Here is a 20,168-nt window from a genome sequence, read left to right as displayed (position 1 = left end):
CAAACAACTTATTTCGCCATGTCATTGTGGGGTATTGTTTGTTTGTAAAATGTTGTGGGATATTATGAATTTAAGCCATTTTGGACTAAAATGTGGAAAAAGTGAAGAGCTGTGAATATTTTCCGAATGCACTGAAATTGGAGTAAGTAGTAGAAAGTAATGCACTTTGGAATACTGTATGTGATGTACATGCTACCTGTTGTGTACAGCACACAGAAGTGATGGTTATGATAATGTAATGTGCAACACAGATAGAATGGGCATGCTTTTTTTGTCAATATCATAGAATATCTAGAGCTCCCTATCTGTAGCAAACATCCTTAACTCTTTTACGAGAGGTTGTGGCTGGTAATGACAAGACATTAGGCATCGCTATTAAAAGTAGAATTATCTGAGTTAAAGTGGTTGTTAAGCCACTCTAACCTGTATACACCACCAACACTGCCTCCTATTGTAGTATCCCCCTCTGTGTGTGAATTATAAAAATAAATGCAGCAAATACCTCATTCCGATTACGACTGGCTAGCTTTCTCCTTTTCTCCACTGAGAGATGCAGCGGGCAGGGCTGAGATTCCTCTGCTGATGTCAGTCTGGAGGGGAGGAGGAGAGAGCTGGCTGGTCATGTGATCACATTCTCTGCTCTTAAATGAGGTATTTACAGCATTTATATTTATAAATCCTTCAGAATAGGACACTGCAATAGGAAGCAGTGCTGATGGTGTATGCAGGTTAGTGTTGTGTTAGAGCAGCAGGAGGGGGAGGGCTCCCACACAGAGTGGAGGGGGAGGAGGACACAGGAGCAGAGGGGAGATGGTAGATAGCAGGCTGCTGATGACTGTGGTCAGTTTACATGCCTCTGTGTCAGGGCTCAGCAGCCATGTTACACTGTGGCCAGTTTACTGGGGGGTGTGGAGAACCTGGCAGGATCAGCCAGCTTTTTTAGGTGTTATAGGGGGCCATATGACACAGGACAAGCACTGTCATATAACCTGCTTTAAAGCTTTGTTAACCAAAAAAAATAAATACATTTTTCATTTGTAAGATTGGCATCCACCCAAGGGGGAAAAAAAAAATCTGATTCCTATGCACAGGGATGTAATGTGAGTTAATTAAACCTTTCTTCTGATCTGGTATACATAGGATTTTAGAGAGGGGTGTAGCAGAACATTTGCTTTATTGAACGCGCTTGTATAGCGCCATCAACTTACGGAGCGCTTTACATATATATGGTACATTCGCATCAGTCCCTGCCCTCACGGAGCTTACAGTCTAATGTCCCTAACACTCATACATACTAGGGCTTAGGCGATAGATCGCAATTCTCTCACAATTCTCGCGGCGTAACATCTTTCACATTAAAACAAAAAAAAATTGTCCTGACTTGACTGTTTCTTTTTTATTTATTTATTGAAGTGTATTTTTTCCCAAACAATTGCATTTGAAAGACTGCTGGGCAAACAGTGTAACGTAAAATATTGCAGCAATTGCCATTTTATTCGCTAGGGTCTCTGCTAAAATTTATATATTATATATAAACTTCCTGCATTTACACGTGGTTGAAAGCTTGGCAAATTGCCCAGATTATTTGTTTAGCAACACTGAGAGCAACACTCATACATACTAGGGCCGAAACAACAAATCGATTATGAAATTAATCGATTACTATTTTCATAATGATCAGCCACTAACATTGGATTTAAAAAAACAAAAAAACAAACTAAAATTAGCCCTTTATAGTACAAAAAGATCAAATCGCTACTGTAAATATTTCACAGTAAAAAAAAATTAACCCTTTTATAGTAGTTTTTATCTGCCTTTTTTCTTTTTTTGTACTATAAAGGACTACTTTTAGTTTTTGTTAACCCAATTTTGTTACTATACGTCTTAAGCCCCATACACACTATCAGATTATCTGTTGAGTTTTTCCTTCAGATTTACCAAAACCATGTAGTAGAAGGGCCTGCGTGATTGCATACACATTGAAACTCCTAAGGTTTGTCCTCATATTATATGGTTTTGGTAAATCTGAAGGAAAAACTCAGCAGAAAATCTAATAGTGTGTATGGGGCTTGAGACCTGGTTCACAACTGTTTTTTTTTTATTTTGTTTTGTTATTTTTGGTGCTTTTTGCAGAAATGCACTATAGTTCATTTACGTCGTTTCCTATGGGACAAGTTCACATCTGTTTTTTTTTTCAGCTGCTGCGTATTTGGAAAGGGTCAGGGACTTTAATGCAAAATGGTGCTTTTTTTTTTTTTTTTTTTGGTTCAATATACTTCAATGGAGAAGCTGCAGATAAGCATGTCATTTTTTTTATTTTTAAATCTGCCCAACAACAAATTGGCCAAAAAAATGCAAAAAACGCAAATCGCAGCAAAATCACGTGCGCAAAAATCAAAACGCACGATCAAAAGCAAACTGCATGGGTGTGTGCCTTTTGCTGGCTACATGGATCAATTTTCAGATGAGAATATTCATACAAAAAATCTTTGTACATTAGTTGAATGTTTGAAATTTTCACTTGCTTTTAACATTTCTGTTTTTGAAATGAATGTAATTTCTGAATGAAACCCACATACACTGTCTGAAAATTCCTTTCACCAAGAAGTTTTCTATTCTATCGAAATCTGCAGTTGAAAATGAACCTCGATTTGACCCCACTAACGATTAGAAAATAGAATGAATGTTCTTAAAATTTTTTTTTTTTTTTTTTTAAGGAAGACTCTTTTTGTATGGCCAGCATATAATTATATTACAGTTCTGTCTTAAAATTGGCAAAACAATTGTTGATGAACCGCAGATGGTCTTGGCTGCACTTCTGCATGTGAGTTCTGAGCCTCGTGGTAGCCTCCTTCAAGGCGGTACCGTACGCCCAATTTCACACTAGTCTTGTAGAAGGAGATCCTGTTCAAATGGTACAAATCTTCGTTATCCCTGGATCGTCAGATTCGGGTGAGCCAGTTAGTCGGGGATTCTCTTCTCTGGTGGCTGAGGTCTCCGGCTCTTCGGTCTGGGAGATCATTCCTTCCTCTCCATTGGACGGTGATCACAACAAACGCTAGCCTGACCGGTTGGGGTGCTGGGGGTACAGTCGACTCAGGGCCTTTGGTCGCGGGGGGATCGCAGATGCCGATCAGTGTGCTTGAAGTTGGGGTGATCAGGCTATGTCTCACCACATGGTCAACGAGGCTACAGGGGCATCCGTTCAGAATCCAGTCGGACAGCTCTACAGTGGAGGAATTTGTCAACCATTAAGGAGGAACAAGGAGCTCAGCTGCAGCACGGGAAGCCGCTCACATCCTCCAGTGGGCAGAGGGACACGTACCAGCCCTGTCAGCCATTTACATTCCGGGCGTAGAAAACTGGCAGGCGGACTACCTAAGTCGCCAGATGCTGGACCCAGGAGAACGGTCATTGCATCCGGAGGTATTCAGGCTTCTTTGGCACATCAGACGTGGGCCTCTTGGCCTCTCGGCTCAATCGAAAGGTGCAGAGGTTTGTGTCCAGGACAAGAGACCCCTGGGCGGACACGTCAGATGCGTTAGTGGCTCCATGAGGGCAGTATCGGCTGATTTATGCCTTTCCCCCGCTCAAACTGTTACCACGTCTGCTACACAGAGTGGAGGCCGAGGGGATTCCAGTAGTACTTATTGCCCCAGATTGGCCACGGCGTCCCTGGTACGTCGACCTAGTACACCTGGTGGCGGATGCTCCTTGGCGGTTGCCGATGCGAGAAGACCTCCTATCGCAAGGTCCGTTACTCCATCCTGCTCTACAGTCACTGGTTTTAACAGCATGACTTGTTGAACACCAGGTACTAAAGGACCTAGGTCTGTCGGACTCGGTAATTTCCACTATTCTGAGGGCACGGAAATCTCGGAAGAAGGGCTACATCTCCATGTGTGAGGAGATGGGGTGGCGTCCGCGCACTTATTCGGTTTCCAGAATCCTGCTGTTTTTTACAGTGAGGAGTGGATCAGAACTTGCCTTAAGCACCATCAAGGGACATATATCAGCCTTTTTTTTTTTCCCCAATGCCCCTTGGCGTCTCACTCACTCATTGGTAAGCACCTATGTAAAAGGGATTCGACATGTAGTCCCTCCAGTTTGACCACCCCCGTGGGATCTGAACCTGGTGCTATCGGCATTTCAGAAGCCACTGTTTGAGAACATAAGGGAGATTCCCTTGTTGACGCTTTCCCAGAAAGTTGTCTTTTTAGTGGCTATTGCAACTGCCAGGATGGTTTATGAGTTAGGGCGACTTGCAAGACAAGGTCCACCATCTGGTTAGCCACAGGTATAAGGCGGATATATTTTTGGAATTTTTATTTATTTTTACTAATAATGGCGGCATCAGCGACTTATAGTAGAACTGCGATATTGAGGCAAATAAATCAGACACCTACAGTGGATATAAAAAGTCTACACAATCCTGGTAAAATGTCAGGATTCTGTAATGTAAAAAAAGACAAATTATTTCATAGCTTTTTTCCACCTAAACTGTGCAACGCAATAAAAAAAAAAAATGTAATCTTTTAGGTGGCAGGAAGGAAAAATAAAATATGGTTGCATAAGTGTGCACACCTTTACACTAATACTTTTGTTGAAGCACCTTTTGATTTTATTACAGCACTCAGTCATTTTGGGTATGAATCTATCGGCATTGGCCGTCATGACTTGCACTCTTTTTTGCAAACATACTCCAAATCTGTCAGATTGCGAGGGCATCTCCTGTACACAGACTTCTTCATAGTTGCATAGTTAATGAGGTTGAATAAAGACACCAGTTCAACCTGAATGAGTGGTGCATGTCTACAATTGTCCCTAACCCTGTACATTGTCTCATTAACCACTTAAGCCCCGGACCATTTTGCTGGCCAAAGACCAGAGCACTTTTTGCGATCCGGCACTGCGTCGCTTTAACTAATCAATTGCGCGGTCGTGCGACGTGGCTCCCAAACAAAATTGATGTCCCTTTTTTTTCCCCCACAAATAGAGCTTTCTTTTGGTGGTATTTGATCACCCCTGTGTTTTTTTTTTTTTTGCACTATAAACAAAGAACGTCAATTTTGGAAAAAAACATATTTTTTTACATTTTGCAATAATATCCCCCGTAAATAAAGCGGTTGTATACCCGCTAATGTTTTTATTTTTTTATTTTTTTTGCCACCTGCATAGGAAAAGGCATAATGAGCTAGTATGCACCGCATACTAGCTCATTATGAAATACTTACTACAGAGTCGCCCAGACTTAGGTCAGACTGTCTGCTCTGCATTCTCACTGTATGTTTTAATTGGATGTACTGGAAGTGATGAGCCCCAAGGACTGGAAATTCCACCAATAGGAGATGGTATGGCTTTAGTCTGGTTCCCTGTAAGATCTGATCTATAAATCTTATCCCTGCCCTTTTCCAAACTGGGTGCTTGGGGACCTTAGCCAGGTCCAGATAATTTTGGTTTCGCCAAATGGGGGTACGCATGTATCCCGTTACTCCTAATGTACTCCTGACCCCTTAGCACATTTTCCTTAGCAGTTGAGCTGTGGGGGAATTAAAGGGTATATTGGGGAATATGGGACAGAGCTGTATAGGCTTCGTCCTGGCCTATTAATAGTCTCCTTGAGGGGTCCCTGTTTGTTGCTAGGTCCCATCCCATAAAGTGTTGTAGCTGGGCCGCAAAATAGTACATTTGTGGATGCGGTACAGCCATGCAACCCCGATCCTTTGGGTATTGTAAGGTAGTAAGTTTTTTGAGTGCCACCCCACCTTTCCAAATAAAGGCTCTGAATTGTGAGTCAATCCGCCAGAACCAATACTGCGGTATCCAGACCGGGGCGTTATGTAGGATATACAGCAGCTGTGGTGCCCAGATCATCTTAGTGAGGTTTACGCGCCCAGTCACCGAAAGTGTTAGCTTGCTCCAACTTGCTTGTTTTTGTTGGAATTTACGCAGTAGTGGTTTTAGATTCAGTGTGATATATTCTCCAGAGTCCTTAGTCACCACTACTCCCAAATATTTGAAAGGAGCAACTACTGGTATGTGTGAAAGATCTGCCGACAGTGGTATTAGCAAGGGGTCTAATGGTAAGAGAGCCGACTTATGCCAGTTATTGGCGAAGCCAGACAACTGACGAATTGGTCAATCCATTCCATGACTGCTCTCAGGGACTCGCCAGTGTCGCCCAAGTACAGCAATGTGTCATCAGCGTATAGTGAGATTTTTTTTCCTCATGATGTGCGTGGCGGAAACCCACAATATTAGGAGATTCCCTCACTCTAGCTGCCAGAGGTTCCAACGCAAGGGCAAACCGCAGGGGCGACAGTGGGCACCCCTGCCGTGTGCCCCTAAACAAAGGAAATGCCTCAGAGAGGGTGTCATTAATCCTGACTCTTGCTGTGGGGGCCGTATATAACAACTGTACCCAAGACATAAATTTATCTCCCAATCCAAAACGACGTAGCACCTCCCACAAATACTTCCATTCCATGCTGACAAATGCTTTGGCAGTGTCGAGGGGAAAAAGCAGCTCTATTTGGAGTTGTCAACTGGAATTTGGGCATTAAGAAATAGTCTACGGATGTTCAATGATGTGGGAATAAAGTCGGACTGCTCCGGATGCACCAGGTCCACCACCACCCCCGAAAGTCTACTAGCCAGTACCCTAGCCAAAATCTTCACATCTGTATTAAAGGAAATGGGTCGGTTGGAGTCAGGCTGTAGAAGGTCCTTACCGGGCTTCGGGATGACCACAATGATAGCCTCATTCATGGAGGCGGGTAAACCCCCCCCCCCCCCCCCCCGAAGGGCATCATTCAAGGTGGCTAGCAGAGTGGGCAGTAGGACATCGCCGTACTTTTCGTATATTTCAGTGGGCAAGTCGTCTGCACCTGGCGACTTGTTCGCCAGTTGTGCCACTGCCAAGGAAAGTTCCTCTAGAGTTATTGGTGTCTTAAGAGTGTTCCCATTCTGATGTGATAAGTGCGGGAATGAGCACTGGTCCAGGAATTGGTCCAGTTCCTCATTTGTGGGGTGGACTTTAGATGTATATAGGTCCCTGAAAAAGTCAGAAAATACCTCAGGGGCACGACTCTGATCTGTGATCGTGTCTCCTGCTGCATTCCGTATAGATTCAATGTGTGTGTTGTCCTGCTGGGCTCTTGCAATCACTGCAAGCAAATGACCAGTATTTTCCCTTTCATTTAAATATTTTTGTTGGAGAAAGAAGCATTTGTTTTTTGCAGCTTAGATGGAGACCTGTCTGTATAGGACCTGTGCCTCTTGCCATTTACGCTCTGAATCAGGGCAAGGGTCAGAAATATATTTTTCCTCCGCCATGGCCGCCTCCTGCATCACTAAGTTCTCCCATTCTTTGGTATTTGTTTTAATGGAGGTGATTTGCCTAATAATCAGCCCTCACAAGTGGGCCTTCAAGGTATCCCAAATCACTACAGATGTTGCTGAGCCTCGATTGATTTCCAGGAACTCCCGAAGGGCCCCAGGAGATGGGTTGGACTCTGGGAAGATTGCAAGCCAAAAGGTGCTTACCTTCCACAACTTCCATCTGGGACTGGGGACAGTGTTGACTCTTGCGCACACGAGAGAGTGGTCTGATATATTGCGTATACACCACCGAGGTGGTGAGAGTGCGCCAGGCCATTTCCCAAACACAGATCAATTCTAGATGAACATTTATAGGATACCGAGTAACAGGAATAATATTGAACCGTGGGGTTTAGGTCCCGCCACACGTCTTACAAGCCTGATTGATTTCCATCAGGAACCTAGCAAAGGGGCAAGGGCATGACCCCCCCCCCCCCCCCCCCCCGTGGAGGATTACCACTAATCCCAGCTTTAAATTTGTCTGTGTTTGTCCATAACATTATTATAATCTCCCAGCGCCCATACCGGTAAGTTTGGATGCAATGCTATGAATCTTGCTAGGCAATTCAGGCTTTCAAACGAGAAGGGTGGGGGCGTATATATATTAGCAATAATACAGGTCAAACCTGCCAGTTTGCAGAGCAAAAAGATGTACCTTCCCTGATCGTCAATCAGGGAGTGCAGTATCTGAAAGGGTACATGTCGTGAAATAAGTATACTGACTCCTCTGGAGTAAGCTGTGTGAGTGGAGTGAAACTGAGTGGGATACCCATTTTTAAGTGTAGAAATAGTAGCAGGCTGAAGGTGGGTTTCCTGCAAGCACATCACCGATGGTTTATGCAATTTTATAGTTGAGAAAAAAGCCACTCTCTTCACTCCATCCTCCAGCCCCCTCACATTCCATGACACCAAAGTAGTTTCAGTGGCCATCTAGTGACAAATTTGTATACAACTGTCCAGAGGCAATACAAATACAGGTACGTATTAAGCAGTCCCCCCTCCCTTCATCCATTGCAGACAATAAATGTGTATACCCAGTCTGGGGATTGGGAAGTATACAAGCGGTGATTCTTGAGACGCATTTCTCTATAGGGGTCAGCAGTGTTCAAGAGAGCAAAAATAGCACAATTCCTGCTGCCAGCAGGATGCAGACTAGAGTGGAAACGCAACATTCAATAACCAGAAAAAAAAGGTTCCAACGTAACAGCAAAACATAAATAAAAAGAAAAAAGGGGAAGAGAAAAAAGGTTTTGCATCCTGACAAAAATGCAGAAGCAAAGTTCCATTGGGTTTGTCCTCGCAGGGCTATTGTAAGGAGGGGCCCCAGTGTCTCGGTTCAGCTGATCCAAAGGGACTTGCAAGTCCAAATCATCAGTGGCGTGTAATAAAAGCAAAGGTAGTTTGTATCTTTCCGCCTTACAGGAGGAAAAATGGGAAAGTGGGCATATTTCCGTATTCCTGCCACCCGGAAGGGCATGGCAGCTGGAGCAGCAAAAAAATCTGAAGGAGAAATCGGATGAAAACGTTAGGTAAAGTATAGTCAATACCTGGAGGTTGCAGCTTTCTGAAGGGTATGCTCTGCTCAATCCAGCCAGTGAGATGCATTGGCAGGTTTGTCAAAGAATTGCGTCTCCCCATTTGCTGCGATTCTGTGCTTGGCCGTTTATAGCATGGCGTATGTGACGTCATATTTTGGGAGGCGCTTTTTAATTTCAGTAAACTTGGCCCTCTTGCATTGCAATTCTGCTGAGAAATCCGGATAAAATGATATGCGGGTATTATCAATTTTCATAATTGATAAAGCCTTTGGTTCTGGCCTGGGTCAGGCTTGGGCAGCCTGGGTGGGGCTTTGTGGGCCCTCTCCACCGCAAACATGGGGGAGAAGGTATCTTTGCCAAAGGTGGCCAGCAGCCAGTTCTCTATAAATGCCACCAGGTTCTTTCCCTCTGCCCTCTCGGGTATGCCCACTGCGCGTTGTTACGTCTTTGCCTGTTTTCCATATCCTCTAAGTAGGCTGAGCGACCAGTGATAGCCGATTTGCATATGACGCACTTCCCTCTGTAATGGTGCCACATAATTTTCCACATTGCTTACTCTGTCTTCAAGGGCAGCTGTGCGGTCCCGCAGCTTCTGCATGTCCTGTCTGACTAGGTGTAATTCCTGCTTAACCCCTTTGATCTTTGTTCAGTGTGGTGATGGACATATTTACAGGAGGTAACTGCAGTGAATATGTCTGAGGGTTGGCTCTGGGGCAGGTGTCCTGGCCTGGTGTAACTGTGCCATTACTGACAGGGCCTAGTGTACTCACTGCTCCGGAGCATCAGGCCAGCCATGCTCGGGAGCGTCAGGGTCATTGTTGTGCTCTGCAGAGTCCAGGAGAGGAGAGGGAAACCTGGAAGGGGTGCTCTTCCCTATAGCCCCACTGAACATTTTCATGGCTGCTTATTTAGCTGATCGCTGTGAACGGGCGCCATCTTGCCCACCATGCTCTGCTGCCTGCAGGGGGTCTTTACCTCCGCTACGGGACATGTCCGTGCGTCGGATCGTGGCAAGGAAGGTACCGCTGGATCGGGGAACGTGTGGGGAACATTCTGGTATGCTGTGGTGGCAAAACGGGTGTATCTGGATGCCTTAGTCAGGATTATAGAGCGGAGTCTTGGCGGAGCTCTCTCTCCATGCTGCCTACACCAACCGCCGCAAGCCACGCCCCACGACTAAACAGTTTAGATTCATACTGAAGGGGCTTATCTGTCCAAACTTGGGTTCAAAACTGAATTAGTCTCCCAGCACAAGGGTAGGAAGCATTGGCAAGGTGGAGAATTGTGTACTCAAGTCCGTGAAGACTGCAGCTGTGACCGGAGGGGGAGCATACACCACTACTAGCAGCAGTGGCGTGGCATGGATTGTGCATTGTAGAAAAATATAGAATCCCTTGTGATCCAGGGCCACGCAATCGCAGAAAGAAGGGAGACCGTTTTTTATGAGAATGGAGGACCCCCCCGGCATAGTTAGAATATGTGGAGTGGTATCCGATGCGTAACCCAATGTGTTTTTTTTTTTTTTTTTTTTTTTTTTTTTTTTTTTTTAAGGCCCAAGTATTTTGGATCCCATAAGATGTGTAAGCACAGTATATGTGGCCCATGTGCCTTAAGGAAATCGAATAGGGAAGCCCTTTTAAATTTTGAGTTTAACACCCTGATATTCCAGGAGATGCATGTGATTTTAGGAATGGGACCAAAAAGAGTCCGATGTGAGCAATTGCTAACATAGAAAAAATAGGTTTCTTCACGTCTGCAATCCTGGACTGGGTGGGGGAGCGGGCGAGAGAGAACACACACACACACACACACACACACACACACACACACACACACACACACACACACACACACACACACACACACACACACACACACACACACACACACACACACACACACACACACAGTCTGCCAGGTACTCTGTGGGCGAGCTCCAGTAAAAAGCAGGGGGATAAACAATCCTTTCCAAATGCCTGGGTGAACCAGCATTCTAAGAAAAGGATACCGGGTCAGCACCCTCGACCTGTTCTGGTAGGTCCACCAGGCGCAGGTTGTTTCTGTGTAGGCGATTTTCCAAATCGTCGACTTTATCCTCCAGGGATTGAATTTCTGTGGGTTTTTAATGCAGGTAGGACCGGCCCGACGGCATCTTTCAGGTCATGACCGGGCCGACATGACCTGAAAGATACTGTCGCATTTAGAATAATAAGCTATCAGGTTAATAAAACGGTAATAGCGGAACTGATTTCATCATACTGTTTGTAGTGTACTTGGATTTGCAAAACAATGAGTTAAAGGAATATTCCTGAACTTTGGGATTTTTTTTGTTTTGTTTTTACTTTGAAATTGTGTGAATGCACCAATGCAGCGCATGTTAACTCAGTTTGCAGAGCTTGAATTCATTTAAGGAGTTTACCAAAAATTTAACTATCGCAGAATATACAGCCTGATGCTACATAACTAAGCTCCATTTCATGCTGAATAAACTCAATTATTAATGTATTTCTTTAAATAGAAAACGATCTTTAGATATTTTGCTCCAAAAGCATTTTATTAAAATCTGAAAAAAAAAAATCGAAAAAATGTATTTAAATCCAAAAACTGTTATTTTTTTTGCTGAGGGGATGAATGCACTTCTTTGAATTTGCTCCTGCTGCCTCATGTTTATAACAAAAAAAACCTGCGACACACACCGTTTTGACTCTACACCGTGTCTCACCATTTGCTTGTCAGTCAGCATTGGCAAATTATCCTCTTCAGCAGCCCCGTAACTCTATGCTGCATGTTTTTTTTTGGACTGTATATCCGCCTCCCAAGGATGTACCCAGACCCCACTGAACTGGATGTGCGTGGCTAGACTAGGCACTGCATTGTGGTGCCATTCAGACTTTTGTGTGTGACTATGGGGTGCTTTTTCAATGCAGTGAGAATGGCTGGTCATCTACTGGCAAAGGGCAATGTTGGCCATATTCTGATGTCATTAGCTGGATGGAGAGCTGTGCTGTACTTTGCGCACTTTTTTGCCATTCAACCTGGAGGGAAGCGTCATCCTGCTGCTGCAGCTCCTGCTACACTTTGTCTTCCTTTTTTGAAGGCCAATTTTATAAACTATCATAGATGCGCCAATGATCCCAATTAACAGGTTTACCACCTGGCAGTTAAAGTGATTGTAAGGCTTCGTTTTTGTCATTTAAAATAAAAATAAAAATCGTCATACTTTATCTCCACTGTGCATTTCGTTTTGCACAGAGTGGCCATGATCCTCGACTTCTGGGGTCTCGCGGTTCCTTCTCTTTTCAGATAACCCCCTAGGAGAAACGCTTTTCTCCGCAGACACGTATCCGTAGACACGAATGCCGGACTTGGCCCCGGCGCCTGTGTCATTGGATTTGATTGACAGCCGGCGGGAGCCACTGGGTGTGCTGCTATCAATCTACCCAAGAGAGAGAGAGCGAGTCTCCGCCAAGTGAATGAAAGGGCTCAGGTAAGTAAAACGGGGGGGTGTGCGGTCACTGCCAGAAGTTTTTTCACCTTAATGCAGTGCCCAAGGAGCTTCTGACACGGTTACCCTTTGTAGGAAGTCTTTTTGGACTTGGTCTTGACACCACACATCCCTGTTCATGCCTTAAAGTGTTTTTTTTTTACCCCAAAACTTCATATTCCTGATATATGCCTGCTGCACCAGGTACTTGTATGAGAAGGTATCCTGTTCTTTGTATGCTTCCTTTATGTGAAATTACTGGTGTTCCTGCAAGTTTCTCTGCTCTCCTAATAAAAACTAACCACACTAAGCAGGGGAACACGTGGTCAGTTCTCTAGCTATGCTCGGAACGCGGTACATTCTCCTCCAATGATCAGACTTGTCCTTGACATGTCCCTGCTGCACAACCATTCCTTGGGAAGCTTCAAAAATGTTTTGCCTTCTATTTTAAACTGAATGGGTTGTTATACAAAGTGATCGTTTACAATCACTTTAATGCATGAGCATTATGGAGGGGGTAGAGCAATCTCACCCTTCAGCAGTAAGAACATTTAGACACTTAAAGCAGGGGTGTCCAAACTTTTTTCAAAGAGGGCTGGATTTGATGAAGTGAACATGCGCGAGGGCCGACCATTTTGCCTGACATTCTTTTGAATCGTTAAAATTCGGTCTAAGTGTGTTCGTTCGAGCTCTAATACACTGCCCAACAAGAATTCTCTTGCCTTTGTGGCTGTGTGTGGGAAGAAATGAGCTTGGGCGTATTTGTACATACTGTATTAATTGGCGTATAACACACACCTTCACTTTAAGAGGGAAGTTTCAGGAAAAAAAAATGTTTAAATAAAGAACTGTGAAGCAAAATAATGGTCAGTGCCCACCAATGCAGCCTAATCAGTGCACATCTGCAGACCCACCTTTGCCAGGAACACACCCACCACAGCCAGGAATGCCCCAACCATAGCAAGGAATGCCCCCCCCCCCATAGCAAGGAATGCCCCCCCCCCCCATAGCAAGGAATGCCCCCCCCCCATAGCAAGGAATGCCCCCCCCCCATAGCAAGGAATGCCCCCCCCCCATAGCAAGGAATGCCCCCCCCCATAGCAAGGAATGCCCCCCCCCCACCATAGCAAGGAATGCCCCCCCCCACCATAGCCAGGAATGCCCCCACCATAGCCAGGAATGCCCCCACCATAGCCAGGGACGCAGCACCATTGCCAGGAATGCCTCCCCAAATGCCTCACCATTGCCAGGGACGCAGCACCATTGCCAGGGACGCAGCACCATTGCCAGGGACGACTCCCCATTGCCAGGGACGTAGCACCATTGCCAGGAACGCAGCACCATTGCCAGGAACGCAGCACCATTGCCAGGAACGCACTGACGAGCGCCAAAGGAGAATCTCCTGTTTACACGGCGGCTTCTTTAATAGAAAGTCCCGCCTCCTTTGATGGACAGAACAGTCGTCCAATGGCAGTGCAGGAGAAGGACTTCCTATTACAGAGGCCGCCCGTAAACAGGAAATTCTCCTGTGTACGGCGCTCGGTCCTGTCCTCCCTGTACCTTCCGAAGCATATATATCTTTTGTGGCCCCGGCGCTGGGAGATCGTCGGGGGCCACAAAAGATATGCATGTCCAAATAACCAGGCGGGCTGTTCAAAACCGGGCCGCAATTGGCCCGCGGGCTGGACTTTGGACATGCCTGACTTAAAGCTTACCTCCTACTCAGGCCATATAGCTCAAAGCCAGAAATCAGCTAAGCCCTCTGATGGGCCCCTCTGTGTGAAGGTTCACCCCACTCTTCAAGTCCTTGGGTAGTTTACCTCCTCAGCATTTGAGGACTCAGGTCATTCTCCTGTAGCTCACAGGATAAATCTTTGTGTTTTGGCATCTCCTTCAACTGCATCTTACCACTTTCCTGACCCTGATGTCCACCATCCACATGATTTGCTGGCATCCCCATTGTAGAACACGCAGATGACTTTCCCTTAAGAGGGTCAGGTTTCTGTATAAATGCAGTACAAACCCTTCTTCTAAATGGTCTTACATCTTCATTGGGACGCTTTTCGGAGCTGCTGGCTTTCAAATGGGTGAAACTACGCTTTAATCAGTACCCCAAGCATCTTCTACCCACTCAGTCCTTTTTCAGCCTCCCGCTCTGTCTTTTGGCCTTGGTTAGGGGAGAGACCTACAAATGGTCATTCTGAACCAAGAAGTCAATTTGTAAGTTGTGTTCTGACTTGGTCTTCATCTGAAATCACTTGGGTGTTGTAGAACTTCCTTTGTGAAGGTTTAAAAGCTTTGTGCGTGACAGGTTAAGCAGTCTGGTCTGGTGGCATCTGCATAACAGGGTCTTTTTGCCTTCCCTATTGGACCTGGCATAGCTCCTAATATTAGGCATTTGATGGTTGTAGCAAGGTGCTCAGTTGGCAGTGAAAATAAAGCTAAGTCATGGGGGGGGGGGGGGGGAGTATATAATATAATATATAATCTGAACCTTTTTTAATACATTTTGGGCCATACCAAATTTCCTGAGTACCTACCTTCCAAATGAGTTCCTATTCAATGACATCAAACGTTTTGCAGTATTGAGTATTGCAGTATTGAGGGCTTGTGACATAAGGCTAATATGTCTGCCAGTACTTCGAATGCCTACAGGACTGGGACAGCAACCCTTAGAGCCGGTGTCTTGTAAAATAGGGTCCTCCATCAGATGCTGTCCTCTGCGTACTGCGCATGCGCAGTACACAGGAGCACAGATTCCGAAAATTGCCGAGGACGAACGGCGCCTGCGCCGTGAGTCCAGGTTCTATCCCCACTATCCAAGTGGACATAGAGTTAGAATAAAAAAGAGCCGAGCGCAGCGAGGCCGAGCCCGAAGCGTGGCGAGCGAAGCTCGCCCGCGAGGGGCCCTCTAAAATTCTAAACCCTATGTCCGCTTGGATAGTGGGGCTACCTCCTCCACTCACGGCGCAGGCGCCGTTCAGCTTCGGAGATTTTCCGAAGCTTCGTCTGCTCCGTACTGCGCATGCGCAGTACGGAACGGACACATATCGATGGTCGGACTCAATTGGGCAGAACACCGGTTCACACAGCGGGCGATGCGAGGCGACACGACTCGCCTCACCTCGCTCTCGCAAGTCGCCCCCGTTCTGTACAATGGAACCGTTCTGAGAGGAGCGACTCGAGTCGCTCCGACTCAGAAAAAAGGTTCCTGTACTACTTTTGGGCGACCTCGGGGCGACTTGCATTGACTTCTATACAGAAGTCATCTGCAAGTTGCCGCTGAGGTCGCTGCAGGTCGCGGCAAGGCAAGTCGGAGTTGCCTCGCCTCGCCTGCAGTGTGAACCGGCCCTAGAGAGAAAGTTCAGGTACTGTGTCGGGTGACTTAATGATGAAATAGTTCAAGGCCAGTACCATATATAGGCGTGATGAGGACAAGTGGCTGGTAGGTTATCAAGTGTACAGTGGTCAGGACTGGTTAGCAGCAGGCAGTGGGGAGGTTCTTTATCCAAGTAAGGTTTAGGGTAGACAGCAATCAGTAGAACAGTTAGTCAGAAGCAAGGCAAGGCATTAAGTAACAGTAGCAATCTAAGACAAGGCAAGGTGTGACTGCAGGATCCAGAAAGCAGAACGCAAATCACAAGTCTAAAGCCAGAGAGAGAGAGCAATTGTAGATGTATAGCCATGTCAAATCACTAACCTTGAAGGTGAGAGTAGCTGAACATTGGTCCTCAAGCTTGTTGACTAGGGATGAGCCCAACAATTCTGGTAAGGTAAGATTAAACCCAAGTCTTCCTATACTGTATACAATGGGAAGATGTCTGTGGATATTACAGTGGGGGAATTGTGGCTATTACAGTGGGGGGATATATATATATATATATATCTATATCTATATATATATATATATATATATATATATATATATATATATCTATCTTTTTTTTTTTTTTTTGTTCAGAAAAATGATCTGAACCGTGAGTGCAAAATGACATTTCTAAAGGAAAAAGTCATTTAAAAGTACTATCGCTAGCGCCGTCTTAATTGTCGGTCTGGCAATGCGCATAAAAGTTCATTGATAAAAACGGCATAGGATCCCTGAAACAAAATTTAAAAAAAAATGCGTGGGGGTCTCACTAAATTCCATACCAGGCCCTTCAATTCTGGTATGGATTTTAAGGGGAACCCCGCGCCCAAATTTTTTAAAAATATGGCGTGGGGCCCCACCAAAAATCCATACCAGACCCTTATCCGAGCATGCAACCTGCCAGGCCGCAGGAAAAGAGGGGACAAGAGTGCCCACCCCGGTACCGCATCAGGCCACATGCCCTCAATATTGGGAGGGTGCTTTGGGGCACCTTGTCCCCATGTTGATGGGCAGAAAAGTCTCATCGCTACAGCCCTTGCCCGGTGGTTGTGGGGGTCTGCAGCGAGGGGCTTATCGTAATCTGGAAGCCCCCTTTAACAAGAGGACCCACAGATCCTAGCCCCCCCCCCGCCGTGTGAATTGGTAATGGGGCGCAAATGTACCCCTACCATTTCACAAAAAATGTGCCAAAAGTTAAAAAGACACGAGATGGTTTTTGACAAGTCCTTTATTCGTTTATTCTTCCTTTGGTGTTCTTATTCTTCTCCCGCTTCACCTTTTGGTCTTCTCGTCCAGCATCTTCCTCCAGCTTCTTCTCCGCTTCATCCTCTGTACGATCTGCCTCAGTGGGTCTTCCGCTGTGTGAACCTTCTGTTAAGGTGACAGTTCTTATATAACGGATGGCGGGGCCACCCGGTGACCCTGCCCCCTCTGATGCACTGAGACTTCCCTATGGCTTTCCCCGTGTTGCCAAAGGGGGTGGGTGTCACCGGGTGGCCCCGCCCTCCATTATATAACTGTCACCTCAACAGAAGCGTCACACAGCAGAAGACTCCCACTGAGGTGGATCGTTCGGAGAAGAAGCCGGAGGAAGATGCCGGACGAGAAGACCAAAGGAAGAAGCGCGGGAAGAAGATGATGGAGGAAGAATAAGAACACCGAAGGAAGACCAGAAAAAAGGAGATGGAAGAAGCGGGGAAAGAAGAAAACTAGGAAGAAGAAGAAACTAATAAAGGAAAAACCGTCTCTTGTCTTTTTTTAACCTTTTTGACACTCTTTGTGAAATGGTAGGGGTGCATTTGTACCCCATTACCAATTCACACGGGGGGCGCCATCTAGGGGTCCCCTTGTTAAAGGGGCTTCCAGATTCTGATAAGCCCCCCCCCCAGACCCCCACAACTACCGGGCAAGGGATGTGGGGATGAGGGGGGCCGCTACCCCAAAGCACCCTCCCAATGTTGAGGGCATGTGGCCTTGTAGGGTTCAGGAGGTGGAGGTGCGCTCTCTCGTCCCCCCTCTTTTCTTGCGGCCTGCCAGGTTGCATGCTCGGATAAGGGTCTGGTATGGATTTTTGGGGGGACCCCACGGCATATATTTTTTTTGGGCCGTGGGGTTCCTCTTAAAATCCATGAAGACCTGAAGGGCCTGGTATGGAATTTAGGGAGACCCCCACGCACTGACGTTTTTAAAACTTCTTTTTTTTTTTTGCATTGATACATATCCCCTGGGGCAGGACCCAGGTCCCCAGACACCTTTTATGACAATACCTTGCATATAAGTCTTTAAAATTAGCACTTTTGATTTCTCCCATAGACTTTTAAAGGGTGTTCTGCGGCTTTCGAATGTGCCGCAAACACCCCAAATTGTTTGGTGAACGGGCGAACAGCCAATGTTCAAATCTAACTCATGTTTGATCCGAACATAAAGCCCATCCTTATTGTTGACCTCTAGGAAATTAGAATTGAGGGAAGACGGGGATTAGGTCATGAGTTGGAGGCCATAAACACAAAGGAAGGGCAAACCCCAGAAGAGTGTCAGATAGTAATAGCAATTCTGCCCATGGGTGAAAAGAGTCCCATTCAGGGTCCATGCACACTGGTTGCTTCTACCGGAGTTGTGTTTTGCCAGTAAAAGCAGCTCAATGTTATCCTATCTGTCCATGCACATTAGAACATTTAGAGGCATATTTTAGGCTCGGTGTATAGAGGCAGCAAAGAGTTTTCTGGCAGAAAAAAACGCTAAATATACTCCTAAAACGAGCCTAAACCTGTACAAAAACACTCTATATAAAGAACTGGTGTTTTTTTTTCGAGCCCAGTCTGCATGTAGCTTTTGTTTGTCAGAGATGAAGCAGTAGAGAAAGCCTTCTTGTGTCTGGTTAGTGTGTTCTCTTTTCAGGAGATATGCAGAATAGACAAATAGGTCAATTAACAACTGAGGACAGAAGGCCTTCCAAGAACAAGAGATGAATTGAGATCTTCAGTCAGAAAGTTTGCTGAAATGCCATGGAGCCTGACAATTTCTAGTATGAAAAGAGTATAGAGTTGTTTGACAAAAGGCAGCTTGAATAATTCCACAAAATGGGCCATCTTGCTAAAGTGGTCCACTGTCACTCAGATGGCAGCCTTGCCCATGGACGGAGATAAATTGGGTATGAAATCCTTCTTTTTTTTTTTTTTATTTTTTTTTTTTTTACTAGTAACAGCGGCAATCAGTGACTTAGCAGGACTGAGACACTGCGGCAGACAAATCGGACACTAAGTGACACATTTTACACTTTTTTGGGGGACCAGTGACACCAATACAGTGATTAGTGCTAAAAAATATGCACTGCAACACTACTAACACTGGCAGGGAAGGGGTTAACAGTGGCAATCAAAGGGCTACATTTGTCCCTAGGGAGTGCTTTCGGACTGGGGGGGAGTGCTTGTACTGTAAGAAGACCGAGATGTGTCCCTGCTTAGCACAAACACACAATCTCTCTTCTCCTGTCACAGAACGGCGACCTGCATTGCTTACATAGGCAGACTGCCGCTGTCTGCCTTCGGAACGATCGGCATGTCCTGTTGGATATTGGGTCCACTGGACCCGCTGATTGACCCTCACTGTGTCCAATCACAGTAGGAGCTAGACTTGTGCGCCCCCCAGACCAGGAAGAGCGAAATCACATACATGTACTGGTATGTGATGTTGCACAAACAGGCCACCCCCGCTGCAATAAATGTACATGGGGTGGTCCGGAAGAGGTTAAAGTCGTTGTAAACCCCTCCTATACTCTGTGAAGTGAACAGCCTCAGATGATATACATGTAAAACTTATGTAGGGAGATTTGTTTAATCTGTGTATCTGCTGTCTTGCCCTTTCTACATTCTTTGGAAAGTGCAGCTCATGTCTCAAATCTTTCCTGTTTCAGCAGTGTGTGTGGAGTCTGGGCTAACGCTGTGTGTGAGTTGATTGGAGGAAAGGCACCCCCCCCCCCCCCAATAGTCAAAGGAACATGCAGAGCTATACTGTGAATAGACAAGCTCTCTGCTTATCTACCTCTAAGTTCCTCCCTGACACAAGTTTCCTGCTGCTGTGTCGGTGAACTTGTCGGACAATACCTCACGTGTGGTGCGATCACTGTTTTATGTGCGAGAGTAACGTATGTGTTTGCATTTGTACGTAAGCACAGTGAGACAGGGGTACCTTAAATCCTTCTTTTCTTCTTCTTCTTTTTTTAAATCCTTTCTCTTTACACATCGGCTGCTTTCCTGGCAACCGGTGGCCCGGGTAAACAAAGGGGCCGAACTGTAAGTGACTAATTACTCATAGTTTCCGGGGTTACAGAGAGGGGAGCGACTTCCGTTCCTTTCTCTGTACAGAACAGCCATCGCCGCTGTCGGCATCGCTGGCAGTC

At 45.8% G+C, this 20,168-nt stretch overlaps 1 protein-coding gene across 2 annotated transcripts in view; it reads left to right on the top strand.

Annotated features, from left to right (window-relative positions):
- The window catches only part of GNA11 (G protein subunit alpha 11), a 178,677-nt gene that overhangs the window by 97,920 nt on the left and 60,589 nt on the right, over positions 1-20,168 (top strand). The gene's annotated exons all lie outside the window — the stretch shown is intronic.

Source organism: Lithobates pipiens, unplaced genomic scaffold (assembly GCF_037356315.1).
Source record: "Lithobates pipiens isolate NorthernLeopardFrog02 unplaced genomic scaffold, aLitPip1_a1.2 Scaffold_13, whole genome shotgun sequence".
Lineage (NCBI taxonomy): Eukaryota > Metazoa > Chordata > Amphibia > Anura > Ranidae > Lithobates > Lithobates pipiens.
Note: the sequence above shows the minus strand (reverse complement) of the source record. Positions and strands in the feature narration are given on the sequence as shown.